The sequence below is a fragment of the Diplotaxodon limnothrissa genome, linkage group LG2 (genome assembly GCF_057381915.1).
Source record: "Diplotaxodon limnothrissa isolate DT_005_m linkage group LG2, D_limnothrissa_male_GT1.1, whole genome shotgun sequence".
In the NCBI taxonomy this organism is placed as follows: domain Eukaryota; kingdom Metazoa; phylum Chordata; class Actinopteri; order Cichliformes; family Cichlidae; genus Diplotaxodon; species Diplotaxodon limnothrissa.
The window spans coordinates 32764019-32777951 of record NC_140597.1 but is presented as its reverse complement, the minus strand read 5'-3'; positions in this window follow the sequence as shown (position 1 = coordinate 32777951).

Sequence of the window (13933 nt, the reverse complement as noted above, 5' to 3'; positions counted from 1 at the left end):
TAACAATACTAATTTTTCCCAGAGGCATTCGAGTAATATTTTTGCAATTACAGGGATTAATGTCACTGTAAAAAGTGATTAAATAAATGAAAACTAAATGAATGTGCATCAGCTAGTCACATCAAATAAGCCATATGATCACTCAAAAAAACCTTGTATTACACATTAGTCATCATGTGTATTAATTATTTATTTTTACTTAATTTCTCCTTGTAGAAAGTCATTTGTTACACTATTCATCACATTTCTTCTGTATTACAACATGACCTGGAATGCCATATTGTAATCACCTTAAATTGTCACCCGACAATGACAGTCAGTCTTTCATTTGTAACCAGAAGAGTTGCCTACTTCTAGCTATTATTAAAAGAAATACAGGTTTAAAGACCTTTCTCTGTGGCTTCATATGATAAACTAAATACATTTTTATCCATGCAGTCTGTGTTTTTAATGCAACAGCTCAAGTAACAAAGTAGTTTTTTTTTTGTTTTTTTTTAATTTCACAAAAAGAAATGAACTTATTTCAGGCTGCCATACTAAAATGAGAATGAAGGTAAAGTTTAATTACTGTGCTGCTCCAGTGGCTACAATACCATGCGGCATGTTTCCATGACTCAAGAAAGTCTGTCTTTCAAGTGAGAGGTGAGCATAACTTTCCACCTGAGAGGCATATAGAGTGCTGTGAAAAAGTATTTCCTTCCTATGCTTTTGCATATTTGTCACACATACATGTTTCAAATAAACAAACAAAATTTTAATATGGTTTAATATGGTTGTGCCCTCCTTAACAGCAAGAACTATAATCAAGCATTTGGGATAACTGGCAGCGAGTTTATATTTCTGTGGGGGAATTTTGTTCCACCCTTATTCGCATATTTTTTAATATAGCAATATTAGAGGATTTTTGAATGGCCTGTCATGTAATTCTGACTTTAGTCTGGACATTGACTAGGCAACTCCAAAACCTTCAGTTTGTATTTTGTCTTTTTTTTTGTTTTTTGCTCGATCCCGAAGCAGCAAAACATCCCTGGACCATCACACTACTACCATCATGCTTGACTCTTGGTATGATCTTTTTATGAAATGCTGTGTTAGTTGTATGTTATGTAACAGGATGTAGACGTTCCAAAAAGTTCAATTCTTGTCTCATAGAATATTTTCAGAGTATTCTTGGGGATAATCAAGATGGGGTTTTTTTTGCAAATGCGACGCAAGCCTTTATGTTCTTTTTGGTTAGCAGTGTTTTTTTTTTCCTTGAAACTCTCCCATGGATGACATTTTTGCCCAGTCTCCTTCTTATTGTTGAATCATAGACCCTGACCTTAACTGAGCCAAGTCAGGCCTGCAGTTCTTTAGATTCTGTTCTGGGTTCTTTTGTGACCTTTTGTTAGCCTTTCCACACTTATAGATTTCACTGACATTATTTTTTTAGATTGTAGCATGATGCCTTGCTTTTTGAGATTCTTTAGCTTGTTTTACAAGTTCTGTTCAAGTTATTTGTTGACACAACATACTTGGCAGTAATCAGGCCTGGATGGGACTGGTGGTCAATAGTATTTTTCACACAGGGTCGGGTAGGTTTGGAAAGTTTTTCCCTTAATAAATGAAATCATTGTTTTAAAACTGCACTTTGTATTTACTCGGGGCGTCTTTGTCCAATATTAAACTCAGTGTGATTATATTAAACATGTAGGTGTCAAAAATATGCAGAAAACTAAGAAATCAGATACATTTTCTCAGCACTGTAATAAGGCAGCAATTATAGTGATTGTTTCTTCAAATTAATCCTGACAGAGCCCAACTCATAAAATCTCACCTAAGTTTAAACAAGTCTTCTTTTAAAAGTTTTGTAAGAGTTGCCTTCTGACGGCTTCAGCTGCTGTCTTTTGCTCCACTGATAAACCTGCAGTGCAAACACGCACTCACAGTCATGTTTAACAAGCAGAAACAAGGCAGCAAGTTGGCAAGATGAACAATGCTGCTGTTTTATGGGGAGATGTTTACTTTGGTAAAACACACTGTGCACAGTGTGTGTGTCTGTGTGGATATTCGTGCTTTTACTGCCTCAGACAAAGGAGTCTTCATTATGGATTTTTAGACTGTGCTCATAATGTAAAATGGGTACACACATTACAAGCTGGCATATATGTTGTCAGGTATAAAGAGTGGATTTCCACTCTTTCATATGTACCCTTAATGAGCTTTTTATTTATTCATTTTAATATAATTTTGCTGCCATTATTCCAGCTAGTGCTTCTATCCAGATATTTTTCAACTTTTCTATCAAACATCTGTCTACAACTGTGTTCAAAACATTCTTTGTTTTTCGTCTCGGGTCATTATATAATTTTGTTTTTTTTAAACTCTTTTGTCCAAATATAACACTTTATCACTTATCTAACTATGCATGGTCTTCATTTGTGAAGCAACTTAAAAACTGTCCAATAAAATGTATGCATCTTCAAACGATCAACACTTTACAAAAAGGAACGTGTGATGGCAGAGATACAGTTAAATATTTAACTACAATGTGCGATGAAATCCTGCCTGCATCTGCTGATGGAAATCAGAGTCTGAAAAGAACAAAAGCCCTTTTTGTCAAAACTTAGTGTATCAGCATTTTCTATCCTTCAAAAACAGAAGCATGTTACTTCAGTTGCACATTTTTGGACAAGGATGTGCAATTGTCCTGTGTCTGTACTTAAAGGTACATTTTAGTCATGTTTACAATACATTACAGACACATCTCCTCAAAAACTCAAACCTCTGAAGGATCCAGTAGGGATGGCCTTAGAGACTCTGCTGAAGTATTAAATCCTTATTGTTTTGGCAAGTAATCAGATACATCCACATCAGGACATCAAATCATAACATTTGTTTAAAGTGCAGAAATGTTTGAACTAAATACAATAAAAAGGACTTTATAATTTCAGAGATTCACACATCTCTTTGCTTTTTAAATAAAATTCAAAGGTTGCTTTTGACAGATTCAAATGTATTCAGTTGTTCTTGGTGTGCAACTTAAAGATATAGTTGTGGTCAGAAGTTTGTATACATTCATTACGAATGTCATGGAATTTTGAGTCTTTTGATGATTTCATTGAGCTCTTCTTTTTTCATAGTGAAATGACTGAAGTTCTTTGCCAGCATAATACGGATTTATTTGACTGCACTTTGACGGGATTAACCGATACTCAGAACAATGGGAAAGTTCTAGGACCTCGGTGAAGAACTGCAGAGTTACACAAGTTGCAAAGGTCTCTTGGAGCCATTTCTGCTGATTCCGAGATCCTTGGTTCAAACAATTATATGCAAGTACAAGTTATCAGTCCTCAACATTCATCTAGCTATCCAACTTTTGATAACACTGATTAACACATCTCATGGAGTATTAAAGTTTTTCACCTCATTTCATTGATAAATTGGTAACATTCGGTTAAGTGGCGACTGTCCCATTAATTTGCCCTCAAGCCAGACTGTGACAATATGTACTACTCAGTTATAAAGTATTAGCCTTCGCTCTCTTTCATTAAATGCCTCGGACTACTGATATTGCCATTAGCTGATGGCTTTTCATCTAATTTAAATGCCTGAGAAAAACATGACATCTCGTTTGAATTTCAGTCGTCACCACAAAGTGGTTTCTTTCTGCCAGGTAGGCAGTGGAGCAGTGGCTCATGTGTATATGAAATAATTACTCAAGCTTGACATAATAACGGGTCTTCTGCAGAGAATATTGACTCTGCAGACTTTTGTCACCATATTAATGTACATAAATTTGTGTGACAGTGTGTATGTGAGAGAATTAAAATGATATGGCTTTAATATTTCATCCACTCTTAACATTTTGTTAATTTAGACTGAATTGTCTGTGTTTTGATTGACATCCCTATCAGTTGTGGTAAAAGGAGACTTGCTTTATTTGTAATTAAAGGTCCTTAAATTCCAGATGGTCCATGCGTAGATCGTAGAATGATGAAAAATGCGACAATTTTTGCAAGCAAAACATAGCATTTGTTTGTCTGTTACTTCTTTACTGACTAAAGAAAAAAATAATCTGTTATTGTGTCATAGCCAGGTGAGGCAACAATCCCTGCAGGGCTATAAAGAAGTAGACTCTCAGCTTTTATTGACAAGGAGTCTCAGAAGACAACAGTCTTTGTTTGTATTTATCTGACCCTGACTTTCAGTTCTGCACAACACTTCCTATGTACCCAGACCTAGTATATGTGTGCAAATGGCAAATAAAAGGTTTTCGCCTTATCCTGTTATAGGCCCGAACGCCACAAAGTGGGGAAGTGAGGGAAGCAGAATACTCCAACCAGAACCACATGAGACCTGGGCATCCCCTCCATAAAACAGCAAGTGAGCAAAATCAACTAAACAGAAAAATAAAACCTGACCACCCCTGGACCATGGTATTTTGTGAAGCAGCAGTTAGTTCGATCTATGGACCTTGGTGACTGTGCAGCTGTCTTCTGGTGCAAGGCATGCTACCCCCTAGTCAGGACATCACTCCACACACACATCCACACAAACTGTCAATTTGGAATCTCCAAGCAACCCAGCAGGCATGTCTTTGGTCAGTGGCAGAACACCCACCAAGGGACACACACATCCTTCTTCCTGTGAGATGACAGTGCTAACTGCTGAACCACCACAACACCCATTCATACTCAGTTGCATGATTTTTACCCCCCGACTGTTGAAATGAAGAGACTATTATAACATCAACATTTTATTTTTACAGCATTTTTTATGAAATTTTGCTGAACGATAGATTTTCATAAGCTCGCAGTTATCTAGAGATATTATCCCACTCATACTTGAGCAGGTGGAAACTATTACATTAGCTGCTTCCTGAAAGGTATACTGTATTTGCAGTGTGTTTGTAGCTCGCCATGCAAGCTGGAATGACCATCATTATCTAGCTATACCCCACATGGTAAAGTTTAATGTAAAGCAAAAATCCACATGCCTCTGGAAACCTGCACTTAGAAATTATGCATGTGTTTCAATTTGAGGATAATTCTGTCATCATTTTGTTGAAATATATTAGAAATTCCTTCCATCCCTTCTATGGAGGTATGGATAAAAAGTATGTTTATGTAACCACAGCCTGATGTAGTTTATGCTTATCATCTGTACCTCAAAACCACATTGTTGTCTAAAACAAATGTAAAAGAAAAAAAAAGCGCCAGTCTACTGAGCTTTAAATATTCTTTTTTCTGAACCATGTCTGCAGCTGCATAAAATGTCAGATAGTAGCTCAGTAGCTGACAGCATCTGTGCCTATCCTCATCAGTATGTTAAATGCAAAAGAAATGAATTGGTAATGTCAATCAGTTGGGTGGGACTCATATTTTTTTCTTTGTGTGTGTGTTTTCTCTAATCTAATAAATGCATTTAGCATGTGCCTTTTTTTCAGTATAAATTATCATGAAAAAGTCCTGTCACAGTTTTGTGTCACTTTTACACTCTAAACAAAGAAGTTAAAGGGGGAAATCTAACCAAGTCCATCATTCCCTCAGGCCCTTTTTCAATTTACAGCATGGATTTCCCATGGTTGTCAAAGCTGGGTGAGACTGAGATGAAGGGGTTTGGGAAAGAAACCTGATGTGTAACAAGGCACTGGTGAGGCTTGTGTGGGTTCACCAGGGGGTTAGAGGTGGATGTACTGTAAAGTCATTTACAGTTCAGGGAGATAGCAAGAGAACCGGCATGCTGCTGTAGGTGGGATATGTTGTGGGGAAACAGAGAATGTTGATGTGGGAAGTTTAAGTAATTCTGCACCCAAATCGATTCCTTTTGGGTCAATAACTCACCCTTCTAGTGCTTAGATTATATATGTTTGTGTGTTTGTAGGCGTACATACTGGTCTCCTGTGAGATTTTAAAACTATTACCCAAGTCATTTATTCCTTTTTTCGTTTCAGGGGAAATAGGCAAGTCTTGTAGCCATTTCACCTTGGTATAACTGTACATTTCTTTATATATGTATGAATATATACAAATGGAAAATAGCCTCACATCAGAAAACTGTTGAATACTGCCTCATTTGCTATTCTTGTTTAAGAAAAGCGGCAACTTTCAGTCTCACTTTTTATATCCTGTCATCAGTTTATGGATTTATGGAGGGTGCGTTTTTGGTTTTTGATGGCAGTATCAGCTTTTCTTTTCTTTTCTTTTTTAAAGTGTTTTATTTATACTTTCATTTATAAAAAAAAAAAAAGGATGATTTCAGCTGTATTTGCACTACCGCAAGCATTAAGAATTAAAGAGGAGTTATGCTTTCTTCTGAACCTACTGTATTCAAGTGTTCCTCTCAGGCTTTTAGCCTTACACTGGCCTTAACTCTTGCTGTGCAGCCAATAAAGATTTGGAAATTAGTTTTTTACCGAAGTAGACCTCAGAACATTTTCATTTAAGTTCAGCACAGGTGATTTGTTTACTTAGTAGGGGGCCTCCTCTCACTCAAGATGACACAGTGGGTGCATTTGGCTCTCCAGCTGTTAAGCAGAGGGAGCAGAACCAGTGCCAGAGACTGTGTTGATTGTCCCAGCACAGGTCACTGGTGGGGATAATTAATGGCAAGTTCCATGGATCTTCTCTGTATGAGGTAATGACACTGCAGTCCCCACTTTATATGGATTGCTAGTTAGAGTTCGTTACAACTCACAACTTCAGAGGGACAAAACATCAGTCAGATAAAATGAGAATGTTTCTACTTGTCAGCACGTGGTAATGTCAAGGCACATTTACTTTAAAATGATATTTGTAGATAACCTTCATTATTGATTTTTGAACCAAGAAGACACCTTCAGAGGCTCAATTTACCGTAAAGAGCAAGGAAATTCAACTTCGATTGTGTCGGTTCAAATCATTTGTCAGGGGTAGACATTTGTTCAAACACAAGTAAGAGAAATGAGACAACTGCAGACCGACTCAGAGAGTAATTAGAAAACGTGCGCACGGGTGAATGTCTCTGAGAAGACACACACACCGAGGGCAGGCTTGCTTCCTTTATTTATAGGGCAAAGCAGGTTACATAGTACTTCCTTTTTTAACAGAAGTTGAAGAGAGGTTAAACATTAAATCAGCTTATCTGATCTTTCACACACTGGGATAAGAATACAGAAGTATATCATGCTTTATCTGACATCACAGACACTGAAGTAAAGAATGCATCATTATATCATGCTTGTCAAACATCTCAGACACTGAGGTAAGGAATGCATCATGTTTTCCTTTAACAATAGACTTGGTTAGGTGATTCTTCAACAATAGGCTTGGTTATGTGAAAATATATGAACACACAAAATATAAGGCATACTTGGTTATATTGTATTATAGAGATTTGGTTATAATGTATAATGTAGAAAATCTCTAACATCATTGATTTTTTTTTTAGGTCCTTTGTCTTAGATAATGAGAAAGAGAACTCAAAAGAGAAATGCCAGACTTTGGAGAATGCAGCAAGTATCTATTGACACCACCTGAGACCCAATGTCAGCACCCAGTTTGGCCATGAGAAGGCTCCATTTCCCTTGTCGCAGCTTAAATTAAGATTTTTACTGCTCCCTTTCAGTTCCACCATCTGCCAAATTTGAACCTCCCAAGGCCAGATACTCACAAAAACACACGCACACATACAAATTGTTGAACCACAAAATACTTGCTCCCACTATTCCATAATGACTTAGAGATGGGGATCAAGATGGAAATGTATTAAATGCACTGAAGCATTGAATACATTTCACACAAAGTAACAACCACAAGGTTGTAAATAAATGTATATGTCAGCTAGTTCCATATAGCCTGCATTCTGGCATTACACTCTATGCAGGGAGTTTGGCTTGTTGGGAGCCATGAATATGATTGCTTTTAAATGATAAATAGCCATGAGTACACACAGTATATAAAACTGAAAATTCAGAATGTCTTGGTTAACAATAAGCGTATATTCACAGTGTGCAATAACAGAAGAAACAGACTAGGAGAAGAAATAATTCTTAGAGCATTTATTTGAATTAATTTGCATTGTTTTGCCTGTTTGTGTCCATGCGTGTGGTTTAGACAGCTGCATGCAACTACACAGCATCTGATATCTTTAATAAAGGCTAGTTGGAAGAATATCTCATTAAATGCTCTGTCACAAGTCATTAATCAAACTTCATCAAGCAGACTTTATAAAAGTTTTAAACATTTCAGTGCCTATCCAGCTGCTCTGTACCAATAAAATATGCATAGAGTATGCATTGACTCCATTATCTGCCAGCTATTAACAAACTCAACTGTGAAAGATCTCGCTGGTTGGAGGAGAGCAAGTGAGATAAAGAAAAAGATGTGTCCTTGCTGTGCTGCTTCCATTGATGGAATGGTGGGTGATTGACTCAGTGACCAATAAAACTATCACGAGGTCAATGGAGGGTGTAAGCAGTTGGCTTTTGTGCACTTCCTCCTCTGACACATTAACAGTGTCAATTTTGCCCAGTGAATTCACAAAGACAGGAAGGCTCTGGCAGTCTGGCCTTGTTTACCTGTGACAGACAGCACGATTGTACCACTTTTAGCCCCAATCAATCACATAGACGGCTCGAACAGTGAGGTCTGATTAGGGCTGATGACTTTTATAGGCAATTTCTTCCCTCTTTAACCCATAGATCCAATTTCCTACCACATAGAACAGAATGTTGAAACCAAAAATAAAGGACCTCCAAAAATGACTTTGAACTTTGTGCTTCTTACATTATCTTAAAGTAATTTATTGTGTCTTTCATGTTTTAATCACTTTTCACTCCACTCAACCCAAAGCACCTTCAGCAAATCTGAGAAGTCTAGATTCTAACCAAATGTGACCAAGTCTTATACCCTCAGAGTGGACATAAAAAGTTAACTAAGACAAAAAAAACCCCCAAACAGCTGAGAGTGAGCGTGTTTGACAGTGAGGGAATGAGCAGATGACAGGGTGTGAAAAAAGAGGTGACTATTCAGTACACAGGGATGGGAAAAGACACTGAAACCCACTGAATGATTGATGTTTGTCATCGTTTACTCTTCTGTGTGATTTTGATTTTGACTGTCTTATAACAAATACATTTACATGCAGCTAATTTGCATTAGCAAACATGTATAGGTTATGTTTGTAATCAACATGACAAGTTTATATTGAATATATCTTCAAACTGCCTTCCAATGCAAAATGTTCAGACAAACTGTCTCTGCAAAGCAAATTGATGACATATTTAATTTGTATCATCTTCTGGCAGATTAGCATTTAGCTGGTTATGCTCAGGCATCAAAAAGCACTGCAAATGTTGGGGAAACAGCATTCTTTTGCATAAATATTGAGATGTCCAGTGCCAACTTGGAAAATTAATTGAGAAATCTCTAACCTTAAAGTTCCTTTACAGGCTTAGAAACATTTGCAACTGTAGGATGTAAATCATGCTCTCTAGTAGAGATGTCGGTACTTTCAAAAATAAGAAGAATTGCTGCTCTTTTGCTGTCAAACGTTCTTAATAGCTAGCTCGTTCAGTAAATGCAAGTATTTCTTTACTCAAAGATGCAGTATAGAGATGTCTACAAAGATAAAGACACTGTTGATCCGCAGTCAGTGAAACCAGTGGCTGTGTTATGAATTTGACATAAATCGGTGTATTTTATTGATTGTCATGATTTTTTTTTATTTATGAATATTTTAATACAGTACTGATAACTGACCTCTTGCTCTGGCCAAAGCCTTTTTCCGGGTGCCAAAAATGCCTCTATGCATTAAAATGCATAAAAGATGATGGATGGGTGAATGTATATTGTTCACCTGAATATATGTATGTGATGTTCTACCATTGTGTATGAACATATATGTTAAATGTGGACATGTGTTTTTGCTGACTCAGGATCAAATCTTGTGAATGTGCATGTCTAAACAGTATGGATTACCTTTCTATATTTTAGTTTGTGTGCTCTTCTAATTTATATTTATTTAATCTATGGTTTTGCTATTTGTAAGTATACCCAAAGTAAAACATGCCAATAAATGAGAGCTTATGATTTTAAAATGTACAGACAGAAAACGGAGATCCGTAAAAATGTATTCAAACATTCTGAGTGGCAGAAATTAATGTGGTCTGCTACCTTCTAATTATCCGAAGAGGGAGGAAATATTGACCTGATGGGGCAGCAGGGTTGCAATTTACCTTCTTCAGCCAATGCTAGAAGCAGCTGAAGGTTTCGGAAACTATCAACTCTTTCCAGTGGACTTTCTCTCCAGATGTCACGGGTTTGTAGAGGTGAACAGCTGTCAGATGTGGAGCCCAGACTGAGAACATTTATTCTATAACTCAAACACAGTAAGAGATGCCTGGCATCATCAAACTGGCACATCTGTCATCCCCTGTCACAAGAGAATGGAGACTTCCAGACAGCTTGTCCAACAAACTGGACTGACTTGGCTGCTAGAAGTAGTATTTGTTAAAAGTGGAGCTTGTTAAAATTGGGCTGTTGTAACATTGCATCTTAGCTAAGGCGTGTTTGGATAGGTTTATTTCCAGTTTGGTCGCTTGCACAATGTAATGGGAAACATTTTTTCTGTCAGATTTTATGAAGGAAGGAGTTGTAATTTTGCAACTGTGCAAAATGAAAGGAGAGTGTTTGGGCTGCTGGGAGGAACTGGATTGGTGTTTAATATGATCATACTTGGCCTTTGTTCTGTTGCAAGATGTAATTCGATCAAACTTCTGTATTGCTGTCTGTCTGCCTTTCATCTTTGTCTTTGTCTGTTTATCTTGAACATGTGAGGAGATAATCTTAAATCTACACACTGGAGTTTACATAAGCATTTAATATACTGTTAAACTCACTATTAGCGAGTTGTGTCCTTTACTTTTTGATTGATTGATTGATTGGTAATTTATTTCAACATGTGAACAATATACAAGTACATTTAGAAAAGAAATGAGAGAAAAAAAATATATACTATACAAATTACATACAAAAAAACATTCTGATTAATTTACATGTTGAAAGGGAGTGGGAAGAAGTATACACTTATTTAATCCCACCCCTGTCCCATAAATTATCAGTGAATATTTAGTCAGCTTCCTTACTGATATAATTTGTAATAAAAATAGTGAACAGATTTCTGATATACTATATACTATAATATCACATCATGAATTTTTTGTTTGTTTGTTTTTAAATAGAGACATTCACTTAATTTAAATATTTTCCTTTTCTTTATAGATCGAGAAGATCATATTTTTATAACTCTTTTTGAACAGTTTTATGTTTGGACATTGCTTTAATTCCATATTCAGTTTGTTCCATAGTTTCACTCCTTGAACAGAAACACAAAAGCCTTTTCTTGTAGTACGTACCTTCATTGTTTTGAAGTTACAAAAACCCCTTAAATTATAACTTCCTTCTTTCAAAAAAAACATACTCTGAATATTACCTGGCAGTTCTTTATTTTTTGCTTTGAATAGAATTTGTGCTGTTTGGAATTTCACTATATCGTCAATTTTCAATATTTCAGACTGCAAAAATAGTGAGTTTGTATGTTCCCTATAACCTGCATTGTGGATGATTCGAATTGCTTTCTTTTGAAGAGTAAAAAGTGAATGTAATGTGGTTTTATAGTTATTGCCCCAGACCTCTGCACAATAGCTTAAGTATGGTGAAACCAGTGAACAGTAGAGAATATGAAGTGATGTTCTGTCGAATACCTGTTTTGCCTTGTTTAGTACTGCAATGCTTCGTGATACTTTGGAATGAATATATCTTACGTGAGCTCTCCAGTTAAGTTTTTCATCTATTATTACCCCCAGAAATTTATTTTCACTGACTCTTTCAATATCAACACCATTTATTTGAATCTTTGCATTTGTATTTAAACTACTATTTCCAAATAACATAAGTTTAGATTTATTCAAATTTAATGATAATTTGTTTTTATCAAGCCAGAACTTCACTTTACTTATTTCATTAGTCATATCCTCCAATAAATTCTGCAGATCATCACCAGAGCAAAAAATGTTTGTATCGTCAGCAAAGAGAACCATTTTTAATACTTTGGACACTTTACAGATGTCGTTAATGTACAAGTTGAAGAATTTTGGACCCAAAACTGACCCTTGGGGTACACCACAAGCAATGTCCATACATAAGGAGCAACCACCATTTATTTTCACAAACTGCTTTCTGCCACTTAAATAACTCCGGACCCAATCTAAAACTACCCCTCTGACACCATAACGTTCCAATTTTCTTATTAATATATCATGATCTATAGTGTCAAATGCCTTTGTCAAGTCTATGAATAACCCAGCCACATATTGCTTTTTGTCTATGGAATTTGTGATGTATTCTATTGAATCTAATAGTGCCGATGATGTTGATCTGCTTGATCTGAATCCGTACTGACTCTCAGTGAGTAGTTTATGTTTATCTATAAATTTTTCCAGTCTGTTTTTAAACAGTTTTTCAAGAACTTTTGAGAATTGAGGTAGTAAAGAGACAGGCCTGTAGTTTGTGAAATGGTGTTTGTTTCCAGATTTGTATAGAGGTATAACTTTTGCTATTTTCATTCTGTCTGGAAATCGACCAGTTTGAAATGATAAATTACAGATGTATGTAAATGGTTTTATAATAGCCTCAATGACTCTTTTAACCACTATCATATCAATATCATTACAATCCAAAGATTTGTGATTTTTACATTTTTTAACAATTTCAAGAACTTCATTTTCATCAACGGCTGTGAGAAACATAGAATATGGATTTCTGTCAATCAGTGTATCGGGTTTTTCCTGTGCTTTCCCAGGATGAGTGATTGTTCTTGCTAAATTTGGTCCAGCAGTTACAAAGAATTCATTGAGACTATTTGCCACAACATCCATATTGTATTCTTCATGGTCATTACAAATGAAATACTTGGGATAGTTCTTTTGTCCAGTCCCACATTTTATAACACTGTTCAGGATTTCCCATAATCTTTTATTATTATTTCTATTTATATCTAATTGCTTCTTATAGTATTCCTTTTTACTAAATCTAAGTATATTAGTTAACCTATTTTTATATCTTTTGTATCTGATTTCAGCATCTTTAGTTCTCGTTCTTAAGAACTCTCTGTATAGAGCATTTTTCTTTATACATGCATTTTGCAGACCTTTTGTTATCCATGGACAGTCCATATAGTTCTGTTTCCTACTATATTGCTTTATTGGACAGTTGGTATTGTACAGTAATGTAAATATTCTAAGGAATTTATTATAAGCACTATTAACGTCCTGTTCCTGATATACTTCACCCCAGTTTTCCTTCAATAAATCTTTTTTAAATGCATTCATTCTTTCTTCTGTTCTTACTCGTCTGTACTCTTTTTTACTGTCCATTTTATTGATCTTGTAATTCCTATCATAGATTGTAAAAATTGGAAGATGGTCACTTATGTCGTTAATCAGGAGTCCACTTACAGTCTTATTTTCAATGTCATTTGCAAAAATGTTGTCTATGAGAGTTGCACAATGTGATGTAATCCTGGTAGGTCTAGTAATTTTAGGGAATAGATTCATACAGTGCATTGTGTTTATAAATTCCTCAGTGGTTTTATGTTTATTTGGGTTTAGCAAATCAATATTGAAGTCTCCACAAATGAAAACTTTTTTGCGAGCTATTTCAATAAATGTTTCTTCTATCCAGTCTTTAAATGTCTCAATACTACTACCTGGAGCTCTGTATATACAGCTAATGATTACATTTTTACTTTTTTCTTTACAAATTTCAACTGTAATACATTCTAGTACATTATCAATCACCATCGTCATCTTTTCCACCACATTAAATTTCAAGGATTTGTCCACATACAAGGCCACTCCTCCTCCTCCTTTGTTTCGCCTAGTTATAAATGTGAATTCATAACCCTCCAGTTC